Source organism: Triturus cristatus, chromosome 1_2, assembly GCF_964204655.1.
Source record: "Triturus cristatus chromosome 1_2, aTriCri1.1, whole genome shotgun sequence".
In the NCBI taxonomy this organism is placed as follows: Eukaryota; Metazoa; Chordata; class Amphibia; order Caudata; family Salamandridae; genus Triturus; species Triturus cristatus.
This window is the reverse complement of record NC_140580.1, coordinates 939,918,353-939,944,276: the sequence shown is the minus strand read 5'-3', so window position 1 is coordinate 939,944,276 and position 25,924 is coordinate 939,918,353. Positions and strand designations below refer to the sequence as shown.

Below are 25,924 nucleotides of genomic sequence, written 5' to 3'. Positions count from 1 at the left end.
CACCACAGCCACGCTTACACATTCCGTCACCAGCAAAACCCATACGCAGAAGCCTTGGCCCCGTCACATAAACCCGGTGAAGGATCTTGAGCTGGACGAAACGAAGGCGAGCCGGGATGGCCACCTCTTTCGGAGAGGCCACCGCGGAAATCCAATCCTCATCGTCCAGCTCCAGCCCGTCGGCGACCCAAGCCTCGCGGAGACTAGTAAGCAGGCACGATCTATCGTTGATCAGTTTTTTGTATATGAGGGAGATCGTGCTGTCCGGGACATGGCCATCTAGGACTCTGTCCTCCAGGGGGGAAGACTCCGGAATGGATGCGACATCCGGGAAGACGGAGCCCAGCGCATGGCGGACCTGTAGGTACCGAAAGTACTCACTGCCCTGCAGCTGGAACTCCGCCTGCAGCGTCTCAAAAGTTTTGAATCCCCCCCTCGTCCAGAGATCTCCCACCGTGCTGATTCCGATCGTGTCCCACTTCTCGAAGCCCTTCGACGTCCACAGGGAGCCCAACCTCTCAGACGCATACAGCGGTGACGCCCGGGTCAAACGGTCCTTCCACCCCATAGCTGCATTAGCCGCGTGCCAGACACGCACCATGACACGCGTCGGTCCCGTCAAACGGGAGTCGGGCGCGCCAGCGTAGAGCGCTCGATTGTAATCGCCACCGGGCAGGAGCATCTTATCCATCTCAAATGCCGGGTTCAAGGCGGGCCCGTAAAGGCCATGATTAATTGCAGCTAGTTGGGAGGCCCAGTAATACCGTTTAATGTCAGGGAGGGCGACCCCCCCATCGTACCACGGGAGCGTCAATTTAGCCAGAGCAATGCGCGGCCTCCCGTCCCAGAACAGGCGCCGCTGGAGGCCCTCCACCTCACGGAAATAGCGTGCCGGGACCAAGTCCATAGTATTCTGGAGGGCGTAGAGGAAGCGTGGCAGGGACATCATTTTAAACAAGGCCGCTCGGCCGAGCGGCGAGAGCGGCAGACGCCGCCAGCGCACCACGTCCTCCCTCAAACGCCGGAGGGGGGGTAACAAATTCCGCTCATAGCGGGCCTCCGGGTCAAGAGTGATATAGATACCCAGGTACCGAAAACCTTGGGAGGCAATCTGGATCGGACAGTCCCGTGGTAGGGCCGGAGCCTCCCCGGAAAGCACATATACACAGGATTTCGCCCAGTTGATGACCAGGCCTGAGTTGCAACCGAATGAACGCAAAACATCAACCAGGACGATCAGTGATTTACGCGGGGAGGCGAGATACAGAAGGATATCGTCAGCATAGAGGGACACACGGTCCTCATGCTCGGGGGTCCAGCGGAGACCACGGATAGAAGGGTGCCACCGCAGCCACTCCGCCAGGGGCTCCAGGGCCAGGGCAAACAGGAGAGGCGACAGGGGGCAGCCCTGTCGCGTACCCCTCCCCAGCGCGAATGGGGCCGAGACTCGCCCATTCACTACCACCTGCGCCAATGGGCCCGAATATAGCAATTTGACCCAGCTAATGAAACCCGGGCCAAACCCGAATTTTGCCAGCATCGCCCAGATGTATGGCCATTCAAGCGTATCAAACGCCATGGTGGCGTCCAAGGACGCCAAGATGGCCGGCTCCCGCACAAATGGGACACGCGCGAGCACCCCGTGCAAGCGCCGCAGATTGAGCGCCGTGTTGCGGTGCGGTATAAAGCCAGATTGGTCTTGGTGGACCAAATCGCCCACCACGCCAACCAACCTGTTGGCCAACACCTTGGCGAGGATTTTGGGCTCCGCGTTCAAAAGCGAAATCGGCCTATAGGATGTGACCCGTTCACGGGGCCTCCCCTCCTTGTGGATCACCACAATTGTGGCTAGACGCTGGTCCGGCGGGAGGGAACCCCGCGAGTGGGCCGCCAGGAACATCGCGCGCAGGTGGGGCGCCAACACATCCGGGCGTAGCTTGTAGAGCTCGATGGGAATACCATTGGGGCCCATGGCCTTGCCGGATGCAACCGAGCGAATAGCCAAGGCAATTTCGTCCGAGGTGGGAGGGGCGTCCAGCGAATCCCTGTCCTCCACCGTTAGGGAGGGCAGTGCGATGTCCCGAAGCAGGGCATGGGAGTCTGCCTCCGAGCAGGGGGAAACCGGGGAGTAGACTTTGCGGAAATAATCCGCGAAGCAGGAGACAATGGCTTCCGGCTCAGTGACACACGCACCATCAACACTCTCAATCAAAGGCACCACACGGCTCGCTCTCTCCCTCTTATCCAACCACGCAATCAATTTGCCAGCCTTATCACCCACATCATACAATCGCCCCTGCTGCTCTCTACTGAGGCCCCTGGCCGCCTCCGTGACGAGGGCCCGATAGGCCGCCTGCTTTAGGTGTAGAACATGCAACTTGTCGTCTGTTACCCCGCTTCCCAGGTCACCCTCCAGTTCTGCAATCTCGGCCTCTACCCGGGTCACCTCCTCCCGCTCGCGCCGCCGGGCATGGGAGATAAAGGAGAGGGCCTCCCCTCTAAGGACTACCTTGAAAGCCTCCCACAGGGAGATGGCCGAAGAGACCGACCCCACATTCTCATCGAAATATCGCTGTAGGGATTTGATCAAATCAGCACGAATGGTGGGGTCGCGCAAATACCATGCATTGATTGGGGCCACCCTGCCATCCCCCCTCGGGAAGACATCGAGATGCAACAACAATGGGGAGTGGTCTGAGATACCCCGCGCCAGATGGCGCACCTCCCCCACCCTCCCTGCGTGGGCCGCCGGGACAAGGATGTAATCAAGCCGCGAGAGGCTACCATGGGCACCCGAGTGGAAGGTGTACTGTCGCAATGCAGGATGCTTTAATCGCCAGCAATCCACCAGGCCCAGCGTGTCCAGAAGGCCGGGCAGCCACGCCTGTGCCCGGGGGAGGTCCCTAGGGGGATGGCGATCCATAGACCCAGAGGCTACCGCATTAAAATCCCCTCCAACCACCAGCAGGCCACTCGGAAGGTCCAGAAGGAGGCGCCCCAGGTCCGCAAATGTGGTGGCTTGTAACCCAGGCGGGACGTACACTGATATAAAGATAAACACTCTACCCTCCATTCTTCCCACCAGAACCGTGTAGCGTCCCCTCTCATCATGGCGCACCTCATCAATCTCCAACGGGAGCGAGTTCTTGATCATAATACCCACCCCCCGCGAGCCCGAGGTGAAGCCAGCATGGGCCGCCAAACGATATCCCCGCCGGTTCATTGCATGAAAGGAGTTACCTATAAGGTGCGTCTCCTGCAGGAAGACAACATCTGGTGAAATACGTTTTAAGTACTGCAGGACCACACCACGCTTAATCCTATCCCCCAGGCCGTTAACATTCCATGACAACACAGCCAAATCCCTACCCCCCATCATACGTCGAAACAATCGGTCGTCCCCCATCGAGCATCCTAAAAACAACAACGTAGTAGCGGGTTTGCCCTGCGGTGCTAACAAACAACACACCCCCCCCACCCCCCGGTCCCAACAAAACTCCCCCCTCCCTGCACCCCTGCATGAGCCCAGACAGCCCCCCCAAAGTGCAGTGTGCCTGTCGCCCCATAGCTAAAATACTAACTAGTCCCCCAGAGGAGGAGGGAAGCCCCCAACAGACCCCGCACGACCTCCATAGGAGGGGAAAATACGCAATCAATAAATGGTGAAGGAACAACGTCCAGAGCAAGGCCTATGCAGTCACCCCTCAATTCTGCTCCGGCGGGCCCTCCTCGCCAGCCGCGCCCCCCCCCGCCCCCCCGGCCCCGATCTCCAGGCAGAGTGTCCAGCCAGTCCCCAGCCGCCTCGGGCCGGTCGAAGAAGTGCGTGCGACCATCCACCTCTACCCTCAGCTTAGCTGGAAAGAGCATTGAGTACTTGAGGTTCAGGTCCCTTAGGCGACGTTTAACACCAAGAAAGCTCTGCCGCTGCTTCTGGACCGCCGGGGTAAAGTCTGGGTAGAAATGTACCTCCATGTTGTCAAGCTTGACCGGTCCCTGTTGTCTGGAGGTCTGGAGGATAGCATCTCTGTCCCGGAAATTAAAAATCCGGGCAATGAGAGGCCGCGGCGGGGCACCAGTCTTAGGTCTGCCCCCGGGGACCCGGTGAGCACGCTCCACCGCAAAAAGCTTACTCAGCCCCCGGGGCTGGAGATGGGTCAGGATCAACTCTTCCACGAAAAGATCCGCCGCCTCCGCCTCTCGTCCCTCCGGCACCCCCACAATACGGACATTATTCCTCCGGGCCCGACCCTCGGAGTCCTCCAGTCGCCGGTCCATCAGGGCGCTCGCCTGGCCAAGCCGGCGCACCTCCTTCTGGAGGGCCACCACATCTGTCGTGAGGCTCGTTGTGGTGTGGGCCAGGGAGTCGACTCGGTCGTTTGTTTTGGACAAGTCTGCCCTCACAAGGCTCACATCCACCAGGACCGAGTCTATTTTTTGCGCTAAGGTGTCGAAACGCTGGTCCACCGAGGCCTTCATCTCTGCGATGGCGCCCATGACGTCCCGGAGGGTCAGATCCACCGGATGAGCGGAGGCCTCCGTCGGGCCCACCGGGGATGCACGCGATGTCTCCGGAGAACCCTTCTGGAGCGTGTAGCGGTCCATACTGTTGGCCTGGTGCGCCGTGCCACGGCGGGTCGTCTTCACCTTCGCCCGGTCGCCATCTTGTTTGGTGGACATGCTGGCTCTTCCACCGTCGTGCCAAGCACCCCAAACGGGCCGCTATACCAAGTCACGGGTGCCAGGGGGGGGGCAGGGGCGACCACCGAACCGCGGGTCAACCCACCGCCGGCGGGTCAGCCGGGCTCCTGGACAAGGCCACACCACCACACCCCGCTCCGCAGTCCGACCCCGCTTGAGAGCTAGGAGGGCGCAAAAGCGAAAGTGAAAGTGCGGGGTACGCCAGTCGCCCAGCCCCGTTCGCCGCTGTTATTCACTTTGTCCCCGGATCGCCCCACTACTCCAATCCGGGGGGCCGGCGAGGAGAAGGCCACAACCTTCGATCGATGCTCCCACCGGCGTCCGGGGTCCGATTCGAGCCCAAAAAACGGGTGGCGCCTCAGCTCCGGTTCCCCAACACAGTCCCCTCAACAAGGACAGGATATCGCCAGGATTAATTCAGGAGGTCGCGGAGGTCCTCGGGAGCCTCGCACCTACGCGGCCATCTTGGTTGCGCGCTAGGCTCCTCCCCCTGTCGCATTTTTAATGCTTGTTTCTGTTTGCATTTGGGTACTCGCAGTGTTCGTTATCCTGTTAGAACTACATGTGTCAAAATAAAAAGAAAAAGCATGAATGAAAAAAAAAAGCTACTTGAGTGGATCTGGGAATCTTGGGAGCTCTGCATTTTTTGATGGTCTCTTTAAGCTTGCAATGGTAAAACCAAAATTATAACCCGAAGAATATGTTGTGCTGGTGAAAATAGAAACAAGCATTGGCATAGCCAATAGGTCTCGCCCTTGGGACCTTATAAGTGTTTAGCCATGCAACAGTTGCATAATTAAATACTTATAAGGTCCCAAAAGCGAGACCTATTGGCTATGCCAAGCGTCCGTCCGGCCGCGAAAGTGATCGCGATGCGATCAAACATCAAAGCGGCCGTGGGGCCGCGAAAGTGAAAGTCATCGCGGTCAAGCGAGGCGCGCGCGCCCGCGCACATGCAATGTAGCTCTAGGCTGGCCTGGTAGCACTTTTTGGAGCCCTCTCATTAAGTCTCGCCAGACCAGCGCATGCGCTGGGTCAGGCGAGACCTAAAAAGCAGCATAACTTGTACCCACCTTAGAGCAACATGATCAGTCGGACATTTAAAAAAAAAAAACAACAAAAAAACGGAGATGGTCAGAGAAATGAGGGCTACATCTTCCGGTTAAGGGTCCATAAATATCCATCCACCTGAGCTATGGAGCTCTCAATAATACCAAAAAACAAGATGACCATGTCTTAAGAGCGACTTTCAGCCCAAGCTTGGTTTTTTTACCTACTACCCCATTATGAGTACAGTAATGCCATATTCTATCACCAGCAGGAGGGAGTATCCCTCCTTCACACTATGTGTGGTCTATTTTTCCGGAACCCAGATCACTCGGTCCAGAAACACTGGTAATGGCGACTGGTGAATTTTATAAGTGGTGGGGTGGTAATCTTTGACTAGATTGTAATCTGCGAGCGAACAAATCTGAAATGAAAAAAAGGAAGTGCGTAGGAGAGTCATTCCCACAGACATTTTTTTTCTTTTAATGGATTTAAGTGATGGATTTTACAGCATGCGCTTACTACAATGTTTTGAATTAAAAGGGATCACAGTGGGGCATTCTGCAGCACAAGTGTCAAGAAACATTAGAATCATGCCAAGAAATACCCCAAGCATAACATTGGTCTGTTTGCAAAATGCCCTACAACCCCCAAGACCAGTACAACCACCCACCCAAATAAGTACCCCAAGTGTTTCCTACCTGTCTGCCTCTTCAATGTATTGTTTAACCACGTCCAAAACAGGAGGTGACAGCATACATGCTAAATTCTGAAAAACATTAGATACCAAAACACAGCTCAATCAAAAGCATTTCACACTTACACTTCTGGTATTAGCACAATTAATAAAAATAATATTTCAGCAAAGCAGGGACTGATATACCATGCCAGGGATCATTATGATAACTCTGAGTGGTTAGGAGCTGTGTTCATGCATCTACTGCAGATAAATCAAAATGCAAGTGCCATGCTTTGTATTTGCAACATGACTGGCTTGTTCTGCAGCACCACAGAGGGAGATCATACTCGAAAGCAAGAAACAGGTAAATTCATTGGCTCGCACACTGTCCCAAGTATGCATGGCTGAACATGCAGAAATGGCTGAACATCACCCTCATTGAACCATTTCACAGTTACGCAATTCAGTTTGTAGGAATGGAATTTGTGCCCCACATTGAACACAGAAATCTAAAACGTCCATTAATCCGCATTACTGTGAAAATGAGAACATACACAAATGATTGTCCATAGAGCCCACACCACGGATTCCCTTAATTGTCCCAGAGTCTAACATACAAGTTATTTTTCCTGCTTCAGGATTCACATGCATTCTATGGGAGAGAAAAGGAGGAGATATATACTTTTTTTACTCTTGTGATTTTTCTCAGTGCGTTTTTTGATTTTGGGCAGAAGACCAATGTGTTTTTAGATGAAACTCTCCTGGGAGTTGTACTGTGCAACAAGACATTGATGTCAACGCATAGTCGACTGATAAAACAGCAATATTGGGATGAGAAGAACATGTCTGCATACTCTGCAGTGGACTTCATATGGGAAGCATTCCCTTATCCGGGCTCTTCAAATGATATGATGAACTCTGTCAAATGTCTTCAAGCATTCCTGTTACTGCCTTGTCACTTATTGCTATTGGATTGTCATACCGTAGTGATACCATATTTCCGGCGTTACAAAACACTAACACACGAGAACGGCATTTGACATGATAATTAAAAACCTGTGTTCTCTTTTGCACGTATGCATACTCTTAGCAGCTTCATTTGCTGCTGTGTCACGACAATGTCATCCCATATGTAGTGGTGGCGGGCGCTAGGCCCACATACTCGCTAAAGGAACACACAGACACATATGGTTGGGGTGGATAACTGGCCCAGAGCACGTGCGCTCGGCCCCTTTTTATTATCAGTGTCACCTGACTGGTGACGCCTGTGGTTGGTGGGTGAACAGTGTATGTACATCATCGGGGAAACACTAGAATGTATCCAGCCGCATACTACATTCCTCCCAAACTTTAATAAGGGTCAAAACAATGAAGTCCGAACCTGTGGAGAGAATATACTTTAGAAACAAACATAACACAATAATAACGACTTCCATGTAGTCTCTTTCGCTGCTGGTCAACCGCCGACGAGGGTATCCTTGCAGCCGGGACCACTAGTTCTCCTTGGCACGTTGTTGGGGTGCCCTGTGGATGTAAGCTCTTTTTGGACTCCCAGCGTGGAAGTGTGCTCTACAGTCTCTCTCTTCCTGTTCCACCTACAGTGAAAGTGCAGATGAAAGGATGGTGGATCAGTGGATCAGTCATGTGTTACCTTCCACTCTACAGTCCTGGTTGAAGTATTTTCTCCTTCTGGTGATTATCTCCAATGGGATTTGCAGTTGCAGGATATCCCTCTCACGGATACCCCTCTCTCGTGGGTGTCCCCTCTCACCGGACGACCCTGAGGCCCTTTGCTGCCAGGCTTCACTGGACCGGGGGACTTCTGTCTTGTCGCTCCAACCACGTTGGAGGAATCGCTACGGGTCTTCTCTCCGTGTCCGAAACTCCACCTGAAAAGGGTGTTGTTGGCACCTATTCCTTTGCCTGCTGCCTTTGTCCTCCCAGGATTCCCAGAGCGAGCTTCAACAGTCCACCTCTCGTGTCGGGACCCGCTGTCACCGGTGTCCCAGAGGCCTCTGCCCCTTGGATATCCACGGCCTTGTGTCCGTTCCATCCCAGAGGTGGTTGTTACCAATGGACCGGCCTGCTCGCCTCTGTCGTCACCGGGTGAACTTAGGATTCGCAAGTGGATTTGTACTCCCAGTGATGCAGATGTTCTCCAGGTACTGTGTTTGGATGTTCATGCACCAGGTGTTGTCCCTTCTGGTGTGTGAGTTGACTTGTCCCGCACACCTCTCTGCTCTTCTCCTCTGCTTTCTTCCTTATGGCGTCTTGCCACTCAAGATCGGTCTTCTCTTTCCTTCCTTCGTGACGCGGTCTGGTCTTCTCTCATGCCTGTTCGCCCTAACCAGGCTTCTCCGTGTAGCGTGCACTCCACACGTTTCTCTATGGTCTTGTTCAAGCACTAGGACACTGTCTTCACTTCGCTCTGTGACTGGACCGGTCGTCGCGACCTTCTTTCATTCGATTACTTCTGACTTCTAGTTAATGTCGTTGGACTTCTCTTCCGTCTCTCTCTGGTCCTCTTCGCTGACATCTCTGTCGTTCTCTTCACAGACCTCTTCTCCATTCTTCTTGTCGGACCTCTTGTCAGATCACTTTGCTCTCTGACCTCTTGTAGGTCAGCGTCATCCTTGCGACCATCTGGTGGGTCGGCTTGTTCCTCCTTGCGACCATCGGGCAGGTCGGCTTCTTCCTACTTGCGACCATCTGACAGGCCGGCTTCTTCCTCCTTGCGACCATCTGGCTGGTCGGCTTCTACCTTACGACCATCTGGCTGGTCGGCTTCTTCCCTCCTGCGGGCCTTCGTGCTTCTGGTGGTCCGTGCAACCACTTCTTCGTCTTATCTGCGGTCGCATTGCTTTGGCGTGCTTCTGACTGCGCCCTCTGGTTGCTGCGTTGGACGCACTTACTGCGCATTCTCTTCAGTCCTTGCATTGCTGGAGCTGTAGCCGCTGTCTCTTTGCTGCTGCGCACTTGCTTGGTGCTGGGTTCCTGAATCACCCTTGTCTCTCTGGTGGTGCTCCTGCCTTTTCCTGCTGCTGCTGCGACAACCTGTGGCCACCAGGTACCGCTGCACCTTCGTTCTCACTGTGTTCAGGGCTCCCTTCTCGCCGATACTCTTCTCGCTGTCGGTGGGTTCTGCAGCTCCTGTTCCTGCGCTGCCTTTCACCTTAGACGCTCTCAAGGGTTTTCTTGGCACCATGGGCTTGCTCCTCGTGCTCTACCTCCTGCGCATCTTCTTCTTTCTCTCCTTCCGGATGTGCTTGTCCCACTATTCAGAGCATGTGCACTAACCTCTCCATTGGTTGTGGGTTGCAAGTAGCTGTCCCTGTTGTGCTTACATGTGCTCTTGACGCTTCCCTGCGCACTCCTCACATAGTGCCTTAGGTGCATTCCTTGCTGCCACCTCGAGTTGCTCTTTTCTTGCTAACCTTGTTTATTTACTTGGTGCCCCTCCTTGTCATCAGGGCAGCTTTCCTGCAGTCATCCCTTAATGGGGGTTTACAGCCGTTTCCCTTCTTTGCTGCTGACAGCGTTCCTGTTCCGCGTGGGCTGCATGTTGCGCGCGATCCCGCAACCAGCCACCAGATGGTAGTGCTGCTGCATTTACATGTCCCAGTCTGTGCCGATCTGTATTGCTGCGTGGCCCCGTGTATGGAGATGACGCTGCCTTAACTTGCTCCACAGGGACTCCGTTGCCAGGATCCCAGCTGCTCTTAGACACTTCCCCCACACGTTGCACGGTAGGTGCCTTCCTCCTTTCTTCTCAGTGGTTGTGTTTGGCAAGATACCTGTGCACGCTTGATTGGGGCACTTCTCTGCTGCTACCGTTCACAGACCTTGCAGTGCTCTACCTTGTTTTGGCCGCATGGGGCCTCTCGCGACCTTCGCGCTTCTTCTTCCCGCTTCACCTCGGTGAGCCCCCTTCACCGCCTTCGAGCGGCCGCCAGCCACCCGCCGTCACCACATCGCTCCCCCCGCCCGCAGCAGCCTCTCAGTTCACACGCTGCACAGAGCGGGGGAGGGTCGGCGCTGCTGCGGAACCCGCTTGCTCCGCCCTGGGCAGCCTTCTTCACTCGGGCCATGCGGGAGAGTATAGCGGATAAACGCTAAGTCCAGGGCAGACGCTATTCCCCCTCACTTTTCAAATACGGCGCCCCTCGTAGCAGACCTCTTCTCTCTCGGGCTGCGCAGGGAGGGGTGCTGGCGGTCAGCCGCGGGTAGCACGCATTCTTCTCCCTCGGCTCCCCTCCCACCCGCAGCAGCCTCATGCAGTTCCTTTGCTGCGCCGGGTGGGGGTTAGAGCCGCTGCTTGTGAACTGCGGGGCCTCACACTGGGTCAGTGTTCACTTGTGGCCGAAGATGCGGGGTGGGCTCCCGCTGGCCTCATATCGCTCGGGGTTGCTTCTTTTTGGCCACAGACCCGCCCTCACTCACCGGGCTCACCGCCTGCCTGGCGGGTCATCGCGGCCGATGCGGGTGGGCTCCGATCGGCTTGCTCTTCTCCCCGGGCTTTTCCACGCCCCCATGTGCAGTCGGGCACCTCCTCACTGGGGCAGATTTAATGTGGGCTCATGAGGTGCGGGATCCTGAACACCGTCACTAAACCACTGTGGGCCCGGGGCTCTTCGCATGCCCCGTGGGCGGTGCACGCATCCTGCGCTTGCTCTCGGGGGGTGGGGGGTGCCCTCGACACGGGCCGCTCTCTCCCCCTTTTCCCACAGCTGCTGGGCTGCTGCTCGCACGGGCACAGCCCCCTCGTCGCCAATGTAGTGGTGGCGGGCGCTAGGCCCACATACTCGCTAAAGGAACACGCAGACACAGATTGTATGGGCGGATAACTGGCCCAGAGCACGTGCGCTTGGCCCCTTTTATTATCAGGGTCACCTGACTGGTGACGCCTGTGGTGGGTGGGTGTACAGTGTATGTACATCATCGGGGAAACACTAGAATGTATCCAGCCGGATACTACACCATACACGTGTGGCAACAGATACACACTACTACCAAATAACATTCATCGTTAATTAATGCATGTTTAGTGCCATCTTCGTCCGACAATAATAGGGCAGACTTATCTACAGCATACTTCTGCAAACAGATATGCCTCCTAAATTCATGTTTTGTGGACAGCTTGCCTATGTACCTTTGTTGCAGCCGCAATCCTTTCTCATGTTTGTGTCATTTATGTGACAGAAGGTGGCTAGGGAATGATGGTGCACTAATTCACAGTATTTACATATATCAAATATTGACTTTTTCGCTGATGCTAATTTTGCCTTTTGTCATGCACGTGCAAGGCTAGGCATCACACATGAAACGAGGACATTGTCATGAAATAAGAATGCCCTCCGCCTCGTTCGTTATGTCCGGAAAACGACCTTTAGCGGGCATTTGTTATTGTAATAAATGGAATTTACCGCTCCGAATGAACACGATTTTAGTAGCTGTATGTCTCAACTAAGTACTGCACATTTAACCCAGAAAAACGACTGAATCACGTTACATTAGCAAATGTCATAAGTACGTACAACTCAAGAAGGCCTACATCTGGATCGGAGTGTTGCTTCCAGGCTAGTGACATATTTTCATTCACTGTAGGTCGGAGCTGAGTTTCTTCAAGATTCAAACTCTCAGACAAAGCAAGTGTGCCATGGGCCCCAGTGCAAGGAAAGTAATGTGCGCCTTGGCCTTCGTTTGAAAACTGGAAATACAGCAAAAATCAGGATATAGCGTCCCTTCAGGTCTTTGGGCCCCTGTTGCACACATGGGCTTCTAGCCATGCTTGAAGGTGCTTGTAGTGGCAGCGGAAAAAAGTCCCAGCTCTTCTCCCACCGCAGGCAGATATCGTACCAGTCTATATTTTGCATGCAGGGACACATACTTGTGCATTTTATCTTTTAATTCCAGGACAGCAATTACATGAGTTCAACTGTGTAACACAGCACCAGAAATAGGTGAGCTGCTCACATCTGACTTAGAAGAGCCTGGCAGATATGTGTTGTGCAGGGCACACCGCCAGGGCGAATCTGTTACATGTGGCTTCGCAGCTGTATGCAGTTTTTAGGTCGAGCCTAGCATTGCAGCGCATGCTCTGCTCGCTATGCGAGGCATGCTGTAGTAGGGTATGTTGTGGAAGTGCTATGGAAGCCCTGCCCATTTTTTTCATTGTCTTTGGTAAACGCTGGCTTCTGATTCAATATTAGGGGTGTGCAGAATTTGCGTAGTCGCGCTACGCAAAGCTCCGCAAAACAGTAAAAAATCTCCGCAAGCACGCAGAAATTCTGCGAACACGTGGAATTGCTTGTTTGCGATGCTTTCTTCCTGTTCGCAAACGCTGTTTGCGTGCTTGGGGGGAAATATCTTGTGAGCACGCATTTTGAGAACGCGAACAAACAAAAAATTCCGCCAAGCCGCGGAACGCAGAATTTTGGGCAATTCCGCATTCTCCGCGGAACGCAAAATTACCCAAATTCCGCGAGCGGAACGAAATTTACCACCCAGGCCTATTCATTAGGAGGCCTCTTAGTCCCTCCTTGTTCCCACCCTGTCTCCTTTTGTGGTACACAAAAGGATAGTCACAGTGGCAATTATTCACAGTGTATCAAGAGCCAATACATGGTAAATGGAAAAAGAAAATATGACACCACCAAGAAATGTCATACATTAAAGGATTGAAATGTAATCGATTAAGAAACAATTGTCAATAGAACAATGATTCATTCTGCAATTTTTAGAAAACCGGTGCAAATAACGTGAGGTGACAAGTGGTGAAATTGGGATCAGTGCAAGTGGTTGTGCAGTGGAAAGGTGGTGCATGTATATACATCAATATACAGTTGTAGGGAACCTATCCAGCCAGATTTCTGGCACAAACAATAAATGCAAAATCATGAGCAACTGATGCAGAGATGTGGAATTCCTAAAGCCCCACGCCCAGGACATATTGTTTGGGGTCAAGTGCAACAAGTTTTTATGTATATTTTGTCCTAGGGACAAGTAGGCCCAACCTCCTGCAGCACAAACCCTTTGGCTGCCAGTTTGCAGTACCACATTATGGATCAGGGATAGGCACTGTCAGCAGTTAAGGTAATATTTGTGCCAATATGTTAATGCTGTTCAAACCTGTAGTTATGGTTCCTTAATTGAAAGCCTTTATTATTAGGGTGAGCGCTCTACGTAAATGTAAGCTCGGACTGCAGTACTGACAGTGGTTTCAGTAAAATAATGTGTACACATGTTTTCAAAGTATACCAATATGAGGCTATGTATAATGCTCCCAGAATGCTCTCTGATTTGATGCAAATATTTGCAGAAGCTTGAAAGCAAGATTGATGATCATTTGCTTTCAAAATAAAATGTTCATAAAAAATGAAAGCAGGAAAAATAACGTTTTGCTACACTACTGTAAAATTTCAGGTACCTTTTCTTTGCAGCATCATTTAGTAACATGTGTTGATGCATGCTAGTATTTCCCAAAACTATTCATAATGGAAAATCAGCTTAACCAGTTTCAATAAGAATAAGGGAAACAAAAATAATCAAGCCTTGGCAAAGCCATTGGGTCTTAAATTGGTGCTCAGCTTTTTAGTTAGGTCAGTGTGTGACTTGTTTTGGCATGGTTTTTGTAAACTCTTCTTGGTGTGGGGGAGGAGAGAAAGAGAGAAAGAGAGAAAGAGAGAAAGAGAAAGAAAGAAAGAAAGAGAGAAAGAGAAAGAAAGAAAGAGAGAGGTTTGTCTGCCATTGTCAGGGTAAATTTCCAACATTGTACAGTACATTATGGAAAAGATTAGAGAAGTGTTGTTGAAAACCCTTAAAACATGCAAGTTAGTAGGTTTGCACAGACTCAAAAGGGCATTCTAACCCTGGAACTATTGCTTAGCACTACCGTCAGCCTCATTATGTCGATCTGCAAAAACATGGCAACATAAGGGGATTGCAAGTATTCAAACACTACTATGGTATGAGCCCTTGCATAATCAGAGAGACTATATCAGAGCTCTTAAATAATGAAATTGCTGCCATAATTTGTCACTGCATTACACGGCACCAAGGGGCAAGTGGATTTTGTTACAGGACAAGTAGATTTATGAAGCAACCTGCCCCATGGACAAGTAGATATTTTATTAAATTCCACACCCCTGTGATGCAGTTAATGATTCACTGTCATTCAGGTTTGATATGAAAGGAAGAGAAAAGTCGATGTTTCGACCCCTCAGGAAACCAGCAAACTGTGCGTCTTGGAGGTGGGGTCTTCATCAGGACGAGGGGGGCGGGTGGAGATGGGGGGGGTGCACCTAAAGGCAATGATAGGCGATTAATGGGGTGTGTCTAGTAAAGAGAAGTAAATCCAAGAGGTGTATACTGAGTATAATTTACCAGCATCAGCAAGATTCCTTCTTGCTGGGAATTAGAGTTGAGGGCCTGCGTGGCTCCTACAGGGTAGCGGAGACAGAAACGAGAAAATATCGCTAGGGTCATGATTTACACTAGTCGATGGGAGTACAATGGGGGAATTAAATAGCCAAATACTCACGGAAGGTTAAGTAGACTTGATAACATAGGTTCAGAGTTCTCTATGTTGGACTGTATTGCGTAGTTGAGATGGCACTAGGTTCATAAGTAACCTGTGGCTGGGTGCGTGGGGAGGAGAGGTGGAGAGAGAAAAGCGAGGAAACATTCACATTAAAACCTCATCTGAGGGATAAGAGCACTAGTGGTAAAATGCGCATCTAATCAAGGGTGCAAATTATGCTGAAACTGCAAGTTGTAGTGTTCAGTTCTGGGATAGTAGCGCATAGATGTACTGAACACGAGGAGTAGGCCAAGTCAGTGGTTGCAGGAAGAATTACTTACTGGCTATGCAGAGAAGATGCGCGGGAGATTCAGGCTTGAACACAACACCGAAAGGAGAGTGTGTGCGGGCCCAAAACCATTAATTGGTCACGGAAAAAGATTCCGTATGAGAAGTTCAAGCGTGTAGACATTAGCGGCTTGAAGCACAGGCGAGCGCTTAATAAAGGAAAGACAGCGCGTGTGCCAGAACCTGTTACTGAAAACGAGGGGATACGGTGATGGAGCGCATACACATTACATGCTAAAGACAGGCGGGCGCTTAGTTGTAGAAAGGCAGTGCGTGTGCCAGAGCCTATTAATGGAAGCTTGGGGATACTGTGATCAAGCGTGTACACATTAAAGGCTAACAAACAAGAGCTTAATCATGGGCACACAGAGCGTGTCAGAACTTATTAATGAAAGCTTGGGGGTACGGTGACAATGCGTGTACACATTGAAGGCTAAAAACAGGCCAGCGCTTAATCATGGAAAACAGCGCGTATGCCGGAAACTATTAATGAAAACAAAATAGGAAGTCTGTACGGAAAGCAATTGTACGCATTCATACTCGAAAGCAGGAGATTAGAGCCTTGACATACCTTTACGGGAAGCGTCGGTGAATCAGGCAGCTAGCCCCAATCGATGTCACGTGATCACTTAAATACTCATTTAGAACGTGCAAGTCACGCATGTATTCGGAAAAGGATTGTAGCCCAAGGGATCGATTAGAAGGGCAAGATAACGATCACAGAGCTCTGGCAGGCTCTTCTTAAAGTGATATATAACCATTCTGACAACACTGTAAATACAAGCAAGTTCGCAATATCTGACTCATTTGAACATAATACGATGGTAATTACTGTTGAGTGTGCCGGGCTCATACAGAAAGGAAATCCGACTTAAATGATGTAATAGCATTTGTGTGGCAAAACATAAAAGGTTGTCTGACATAGTTAACACCCACTAAGGTGGTGGATTTGTAGGAAAACATTTATAAAATGTACAAATAGCACAATTAAACATTCAACTTCAATGCTGTAATAGCGTTTGCAGAATGAGACAAAGGCTGTCTAACATAGTTCAAGCACATTCTGGTGGTTGATTTTTAGGACAACATTTATGGAGTCCATATGGAACACAGTGTGTGGGGAACCCCTTGTGGTAAACTTGTGGTGGCCTGAACTATTGTGTGCGGGATGGTTTACGTATTCAGTTGGACTGAGAAGTGTCAGGGATCTGTAAGGAAGTTGAGCATGGTGCGCTGTAACTAGGTCAGGAATAGGCAGAATGGTGTTATCTCCTTATCTAGAATTTGTGTGATAGGCAGCATGCCTTAGACAATACTGAATATATGGTGTGAGAACAGGTTACTGAGGTATGGCAATCATCACCCCAGGGGCTTATGCGACAACTTACCATTCGGTCAGTTCCTGAGAATCAGGAGAACTTGCACTCAGAAGGAAGACTTTTTCAAGGAATCAGATGATCTAATCCATCGACAGGTCGAACGAGGCTACCCTAAACGTCTGGTCAAACGGGCCAGGAAGAGAGCTTGGCATGATCACAGGGAGATGCTCCTTACCCCTAAAGACCGTCCGCAGACTCTGGACAGATTAATTTGTGTTATAACATTCAATACACGGAGCAACGAAATCCGGCAGATCGTCAACAAGCACTGGCACCTAGTTGCAGGAGAGTTATAGCTTCCAGACCCTCCAATGCATTCATTTAAGAAGGGTAAAAATATCCGTGACCATGTGGTCAAATCTTTCTTGGATATACCGCCGCAACCCACCATCCATACAATGTGGCAACTCCCTGATGTAGTGGGACACTTCAAATGTGGAAAATGTAAGGCCTGCTGCCTGAAGATTAAAACTAAAAAGTTCAATCACAGTAATTGTACGGTGGATCTCAAAACTCTTACAAACTTACGTCATTTACGCAATTGTATGCCCTTGTGACAAAATCTACGTAGGACAGACAACCCAAAAGGTCAAATGCCGAATACTGCAGCATAATAAGATGCGGAACCGTGGGGGCCTCCATGGTTGACCACTTCCAAACACTTAACCATCCCCCTGAATCCATGAAATGGCTGATTATTGAAGCAGTCACACTGGGCGTCAAGGGAGGAGATCTGGGTCTAATTCTAAATTCCAGAGAATGCAAGTGGATGGATCGCTTCAAGTCGGTACAGTATGGCTTAAATGAACTAGACGCTACATATGCCCAACTGTCTCTACTAAGTGGCCCATAACAAACTGTTCTCACACCATATATTCAGTATTGTCTAAGGCATGCTGCCTATCACACAAATTCTAGATAAGGAGATAACACCATTCTGCCTATTCCTGACCTAGTTACAACGCACCATGCTCAACTTCCTTACAGATCCCTGACATTTCTCAGTCCAACTGAATACGTAAACCATCCCGCACACAATAGTTCAGGCCACCACGAGTTTACCACATGGGGTTCCCCACACACTGTGTTCCATATGGACTCTATAAATGCTGTCCTAAAAATCATCCACCAGATTGTGCGCGAACTATGTTAGACAGCCTTTATGTCTCATTCTGCAAACGCTATTACAGCATTGAAGTTGAATGTTTAATTGTGCTATTTGTACCTTTTATGAATGTTTTCCTACAAATCCACCACCTTAGTGGGTGTTAACTATGTCAGACAACCTTTTATGTTTTGCCACACAAATGCTATTACATCATTTAAGTCGGATTTCCTTTCTGTATGAGCCCGGCACACTCAACAGTAATTACCATCGTATTATGCTCAAATGAGTCAGATATTGCGAACTTGCTTGTATTTACAGTGTTGTCAGAATGGTTATATATCACTTTAAGAAGAGCCTGCCAGAGCTCTGTCATCGTTATCTTGCCCTTCCAATCGATCCCTTGAGCTACAATCCTTTTCCGAATACATCAGGCGCGGTGCGTCCATTGGGGCGTTGCCCCCCCCGCCCCCGCACCCGCCCGCAGCTCCCTCCTTGGTGTCTCTGAACTTAGTTTACTTAAGTTCAGAGACGCCGAGGGTGGGGAGAACTGACAATGCATGTCAGTCAGCATGACGTCGGACCGTGGGCGGTCCGGCGTCATGTTGACTGACATGCATTGTCAGACAAGCCAGGGAAAGGCAGCACTGCAGCACAAGTGCACATGAGTGGGCATGGAGAGTAATTTTTAGCCCGTGCCCAGTCATGCGTACTTGTGTTTTTACTGTCTTGCGCATGCCCATTAGGAGCCCCTCGGTCTCCTAATGGGCAGGCGGCGGGCGTAGCTGCAGCAGCGCCAGGATTGGCTGAGGGGTTGCCACTCCAGTGCTGACATGGTGTTCCGGTTTGAAGGGGGCAGAGGCACCAACGCGGACCAGGAGCAGAGGCGGTCAGGTAAGTTTTTGTTTTAATTTTATTCAGTTCTCCCGCTGCTGGTGGTAGGGTTGGGGTGGTGTTTAGGGTTTAGGGTTGAAATTTGCTAGGGTTCCCGGAGTCTAGGGCTCAGGGCCCGATTCAGGTTCGTGCATAATGGTGCTGGGAAGGTTTTAGGGTGGTTTTGCAAAATTCCATCCAGATTTGGCTGATTTGGGGGTGTTTTTGTGTGTTTGCGGTGGGCTTGTGTTTGGGTGAAAAGTCGTACACCTTCCAGTGGATGGATTTGTGTAATTCTTGCTGAGATTCTTGGGAATGGCTGGAACTAGTGTCCCAGTGAGTTTGAAGATGATCGAAGTAGTGGAAGTGCAAAAAAAGAGCATTTTTTGTGAAGGCCCGGATTGCAATGTTATCCAATGGGCGGTGTAGGGGTGCGTGGAGAAGTGTTTTTTAGGGGGTTCCAGTGGATCGACAGGAACGGGGCTGCTGTGAGTGGCAGGGAGGTGGAATTGATGGGTGTGCAGGAAGTTTGGGAGGAATCGATCGATGGGAAGGGTGTGTTTTGGCAAAGTCGAGGAAGGGAAAGAGCTGCCATAGGAGCCCATGTTAAACGTGAGTTTTGCATGTTTTTGGGGTTCGATTGTAGGGTGTTGTAGGTGGTTCCGAGTGGATTTGCTTAGCTGGGATCAGAGTTGGGAAGGTCTAATTTTGATTGCAAGTGTTTTGAAGAAAATCCATGGAGGGGAAGGTGTGTTTTGGGCCTAGTTTCAGAGTGCGTTTTGACGCGACTTTAGGCCTTTGGGAGCTGGCGGTAATGCACATGTTTGGGATGTTAATTTAGGGTGTTCTAGGTTTTCGGGAATGGGTTTAGGGGTGTGGGAGCAATGGTGGGAAGGTCTAGTTTGTGTGAAAAATAGCAGTTTGGTTGTAGATGAAGGGGAAAGGGTAATTTGGCCCTGTTTTCTAGGTGTATTTTGTGCCATTGGCGAAGATTGCCTGTACTGGGTAATTGCAGGTGTGCGGGATACGAATAAGCTAGAGCGATAGAAATAAACAGATAGCGGTTGGAGAGAGAGAGGTGAGGAGAGGTAGAGGCGAGGATTAACGGAAGCGTGTGCACCACACCAGGCTTGGCAGCTTTATCTCCCACCTTTGCACTGAAGTAGTAAGCTAGCGTCCAGGTTATGTTACGGGGCACTCCTCCAGCACTTTTACGTCCCGCCATTTTCAAATGTCACCAGCCTCCCCTGGAATACATGCGTGACTTGCATGTTCTAAATGGGTATTAAAGTGACCACGTGACATCGATTGGGGCTAGCTGTCTGATTCACCGACGCTTCCCGTAAAGGTATGTCACGGCTCTAATCTCCTGCTTTCGAGCATGAATGCGTACGCTTGCTTTCCGTACAGACTTCCTATTTTGTTTCATTAATAGTTTCCGGCATACGCGCGGTTTCCCATGATTACTGTTTTTAGCCTTCAATGTGTACACGCATTGTCACAGTACCCCCAAGCTTTCATTAATAAGTTCTGACGCGCTGTGTGCCCATGATTGAGCGCTCGTTTTTTAGCCTCTAATGTATACACACTTGATCACAGTATCCCCAAGCTTCCATTAATAGGCTCTGGCACACGCACTGCCTTTCTACAACTAAGCGCCCGTCTGTCTTTAGCATGTAATGTTTACGCGCTCCGTCACCGTATCCCCTCGTTTTCAGTAACAGGTTCTGTCACACGCGCTGTCTTTCCTTTATTAAGCGCTCGCCTGTGCTTCAAGCCGCTAATGTCTACACGCTTGAACTTCTCATACGGAATCTTTTTCCATGACCAATTAATGGTTTTGGGCCCGCACACACTCTCCTTTCGGTGTTGTGTTCAAGCCTGAATCTCCCGCGCATCTTCTCTGCATAGCCAGTAAGTAATTCTTCCTGCAACCACTGACTTGGCCTACTCCTCGTGTTCAGTACATCTATGCGCTACTATCCCAGAACTGAACACTACAACTTGCAGTTTCAGCATAATTTGCACCCTTGATTAGATGCGCATTTTACCACTAGTGCTCTTATCCCTCAGATGAGGTTTTAATGTGAATGTTTCCTCGCTTTTCTCTCTCCACCTCTCCTCCCCACGCACCCAGCCACAGGTTACTTATGAACCTAGTGCCATCTCAACTACGCAATACAGTCCAACATAGAGAACTCTGAAACTATGTTATCAAGTCTACTTAACCTTCCGTGAGTATATGGCTATTTAATTCCCCCATTGTACTCCCATCAACTAGTGTAAATCATGACCCTAGCGATATTTTCTCGTTTCTGTCTTCGCTACCCTGTAGGAGCCACGCAGGCCCTCAACTCTAATTCCCAGCAAGAAGGAATCTTGCTGATGCTGGTAAATTATACTCCTTAGTATACACCTCTTGGATTTACTTCTCTTTACGAGACACACCCCATTAATCGCCTATCATTGCCTTTAGGTGCACCCCCTCCTACACCCGCCCCCCCCCTCGTCCTGATGAAGACCCCACCTCCAAGACGCACAGTTTGCTGGTTCCCTTAGGGGTCGAAACGTCGACTTTTCTCTTCCTTTCATATCAAACCTGGATGACAGTGAATCATTAACTGCATCAGTTGCTTATGATTTTGCATTTATTGTTTGTGCCAGAAATCTGGCTGGATAGGTTCCCTACAACTGTATATTGATGTATATACATGCACCACCTTTCCATTGCACAACCACTTGCACTGATCCCAATATCACCACTTGTCACCTCACGTTATTTGCACCGGTTTTCTAAAAATTGCAGAATGTAAAATACAGTTTATCTTGTGAATCATTGATCTATTGACAATTGTTTCATAATCAATTAAATTTCAATCCTTTACTGTATGACATTTCTTGGTGTTGTCATATTTTCTTTTTCCATTTACCATGTATTGGCTGTTGATACACTGTGAATAATTTCCACTGTGACTATCCTTTTGTGGACCACTAGTTACCAGAGTCCAGTGGTCTATCGGGTTACCCCATTGATATATAACTCTGTCTCCTTTTGTGACTGCCCATAACGATTGGATGTTTTACTTGAGGCGTTACACTGTCTCCTTCATTAGTCAGTAAACACTATTTTTTTCAACCGGCTTTGGCAATGTCGGCCATGTGTTTATTTTTGCATCACGCTTTAACTTTAACAATAGCTGCCGCCCCACCCCACGAGTGCTGTGTGGGGCGGCAGCTATTGTAAAGTAAAAGCGTGATGCAAATCTAAACAAGCGGCTGCATTTGTGTAATGGCTACAGCTTGCTTTTATATTCATAATTTCTATAAAACAGAGGGGCCTCCAGGTTGGTGCTTGTGTTTCTCTCTATACTGGTTTCCGAGGGGGCAGAAGCACTCGTGGTGCTGTGAGTATGGCATGCGTCATTCTCCTTCAATACAATGGGTTGCCACCTACTTATTAGAGGTTTATTTCTGTGCCTTTCCCTTTTGTTGTTTTCCTTTTTTTTTTTAAGTAATACATTTATTTATGTATGTTATTATATATTTAAATCCACTTGTTTATTTCTCAGCTACATGTATGTATGAATTCAGGTGATGTTCGAGGCGCGCTGATAACCCAGGTACCGCTGCCTCAATGCTTTGCCGAGGACTGCAAGGCATACCATATGTATCTATTGTACCTCTTCAGCACAGCGCTACGTAGAGCAAAGACTGACTTTTGAGAGCTTTTCGCAGGAAAAGACAGAAAACTAAAAATACATCATCTCGAAAACATCAATATACCTTCTTATAAACAATTAGTAGCCGAAGCCTATAGGGATAGCTTGCTATACAGCAGATGGGTACTTTACATAGAAAACGCCATAAACGCATTTCAGTGAGTGATACAACAGTGCAGATGATAAGTACAGTGAAAACTCCGCCTCCACCCAACACCTTGCATGAAAAGCTTGTGCCCTCGCTCTCAGCTATTAAGTATTTTTTGCATTGGCATTTGTGTAGTATACAATCAATCAATCATTCAAGGTTTTATAAAGCGTGCTACTCACCCGTGAGGGTCTCAAGGCTGCTCGACATGGCCTCACAGCATTTGATCCGCATTTTACTGTGCTATGTGTATGCATGCCCACGGAATAGCCAAGTGCTCTGTGCTGGTGAGAGAATGGACACCTTGTTTTTCACGGAGTAGTGTAAATGGGTGGGCGCCCTTTGAGGTTGCTTGGGTGGGTAATTCGTAATGGGTGGCAGCTGGGTACCTGAGACATCAGCCACTTGTGGTGGATCTGGGGAATCATGGATCGGATTCCAGGAGTCGGAGCGCAGGCTGCTTTTGGGATTGACCGATAGCCAGTCTGTCTTTGGGGGAAGGGGCTGTTGTACCACAGTTAACTCTGTAACTGCATCGGCTATATGTAACAGTTTATATGTACACGTCTACCATAGATCGCCTCTGTAAGCATCATGTTACATGTGCTCGCTATGCATGTGTTCATTATATCCATGCAGCCTGCTTGCTTACCTGCCACATCTTACACATCCTCTGTTTGTCTGATCTATATGCCTCTCTGCATTCTGTGCATCTGTGTGTTGTACATATATTTGCATGCTCACACTTGCACCTATGACTTTCTACATACGTTTTATGCGTGCGGCACTCTGTATTAAGCCAGTGTGTATTATACGTCTTCCAGATGTTTGTCTCTCCTGACGGATATGTGTTTGTACTCCATTTCTATCCTGTAAGTGCGCCTTTGCGCGCATAGAGTCTGTCCTCTCCATATGCAATTTACATGCCCCTTTCCTCTCTCACCGTTCTCTATATGTAGCTCTCTGGTATGTTTGGACACTCGATATCTTTTCTCTGTACACATCTCCTGTGTCTCTCCGCTATATGTCTGTCCACCATACCATACTTATGTTCTCCTTTACATATGTGTCATATGCCATTTGTTTAGATGTGCCTCTCCTACGAATGTAAGTGTCCTTGCTGTGCCTCTCTGGCTTTGAGCAAGTTGTTCCGGCTCACCCAAGGGTTACTCTTGCAGTCCCTTTGATGGTACCGGTTAAAGACGGTTCCTCCAGGAGCGCGTGGGGAAGGGGCCAGGAGAGACGGCAGCAGCTGGGAGGAAGCGAACATGCAGAACTCTGACCCAGGCTTCACCTTATTGCTTATGGCTTCCACTTGATACTAGGGTTACTTCTTAATAAAGAGCTGGAGGGTCTTTACAGCATGTAGAGTTTCACTTCCTCCTACCATTTTCATCAGGAAACAGGACATTGTTGGTGATGTTGCTTCATAACTTTGGCTAGGCATACTTCTGCTAGCTGCAGCTCACTTTAACCTCCTCACGTGGGTCAAGGCCATGGTGTAAGCTCGTCCTACTTTGTGTACATTTTTCTCACCTACCAGTTCTTGCACCCTACCAGCTCACATCCTCTTCAACTCCAATTATTTCCAATCCACAATACATATTTCGATACCAAACTACAAAATACAACTCAACAACATAATTACACAAAACACTATATACAGCCAATCCACACCACACAATTCCACATCATGGCACGAAATTCAACAGCACAACACATAATTAAACTCCACTGCATACCACTCTGAAACAAAAGCACTCTGTGATTTAAGACAGTTTTTTAATGTGATTGTTTGATGTTCTTTTTACCGTAATGATTTTAAGCAGTCATGCAATAAATACATTATACATACATACACTCCACAACACAAAATACCATTCCATATAATTACCGTCCATAACACACAATCTCACTCCACATAATTCCAGTACACTCAATACCACATAATTGCTATCTACATAATTCCACATCACACCATGTCACATAATTTCACTACACAAATTCACTCCACACCACATAATTCCACAAGTAACTAATCAAATCCACATAATTCCGCTACACGCCACATACATACTCCATAACACATAGGAAAAACACACGGCGATTTACAATGCCAATAGCTCTAACTCAAACAAATGCGAGACTCATTGCATTTCCAATGCTTGTTTGTATATACAGCTCGAACTCGAAGCGCATTACATGGACACCCTGCCAGTTACATTACAAAAGGTCGGATTTGTGGGGTTTTTGGCGATGGAGAAGAACAGGGAAATGAGGTGATCTGCTCAGAATAACAGGACGTTAAACAGATGCTGGGACTCTTCTCAGTAGATCTGGCCTAAAGCCTCATCTTTTCCCATTTGAATGTGTAAGGCATTTGAATGATTACCTGCAAATCTCCACACGTGAAACCCCCTCCCCCCAATTCAACTTTGGCACCAGTCATACTACCCTCAACCTGACCCTACCTGGCAATAAACATGATTTAAGACAGGGCAGGGGTTTAGCCTGCTGAGCACTACTTGGAGCCTAATGCTTTGTGTGGGCACAGACAAATGGTGCATGAGGCAGCAGCCTTTGTGTGCTGCTTCAGAACAGAGTCACACAGTCACAAGCTAGAAGTAAAGGCGGATCATTGAAAACAACGACCTGAAGTTTGCCACAATGTTGGTGCAGTTAACCCCTAACATCCCTGGGTCCGGGTGCACAGCACCTGTTGTACTACTGGTGTCTTTGCCCCTCCATCTCCTACGCTTCTTTCTCGCTCTCTGCCCCTTCAAAGGTTATTTCCACCCACTTTATTCACTCCACCAATGTATTGCAGTCTCTTTCTCATTGTAGCACCCTTTTTCATCCTCTTGTTAGAGGGAGCACATGCAATAGACCATTTTGCTTTGCAGTACTTTCGAAAGCGGAATGGGGGGGTAGTGGCTATTTTTGCAGTAAAAAGTAAAGTACGTTTTCTGTTACAGTGATAACAAGCATTTGCAATGCAATAGGTCTCGCATTTGTGAGAGTTTAAGCTATTGGCATTGTAAACGACAATGCCTTTTATTTTTGTTTTGATAATTAACACATAAATAAAAGGCATTGACATTTACAATGCCAATAGCTCAAACTCTTGTAAATGCGAGACCTATTGCATTTCAAAGAAGCAGCCGTCATTGTCTGGGCTGCTTTGAAAGTGAGAGCGTGTTGCAGAAAAGCATGTCGTACCTGCACTAGGTGAAAATTATTAAAGAAAATACTGCTTACAGACTAAAATAAGACGTACCCTCTAACAACCGAAGTAAAAGGGCCAGTCCTCATGGAAGGTTACAATGACGAAAAGGCAGGAATAAGGAGGAACTAACAAGCCTATTAAGAAATCAGAAGCCAGCATTTACGAAGGACAATGACACATATGG

General features: G+C 49.1%; 1 protein-coding gene across 2 annotated transcripts in view; it reads right to left on the bottom strand.

The window, feature by feature from the left end:
- LOC146868382 (F-box only protein 6-like) overlaps window positions 1-25,924 on the bottom strand; it is a 116,598-nt gene that overhangs the window by 88,842 nt on the left and 1,832 nt on the right. For both annotated transcript variants that reach the window (XM_085609883.1, XM_085609885.1), the window contains exon 2: window positions 6,447-6,514. The gene's annotated coding sequence lies outside the window, so the exon portion shown is untranslated. The remainder of the gene's footprint in view (window positions 1-6,446; window positions 6,515-25,924) is intronic.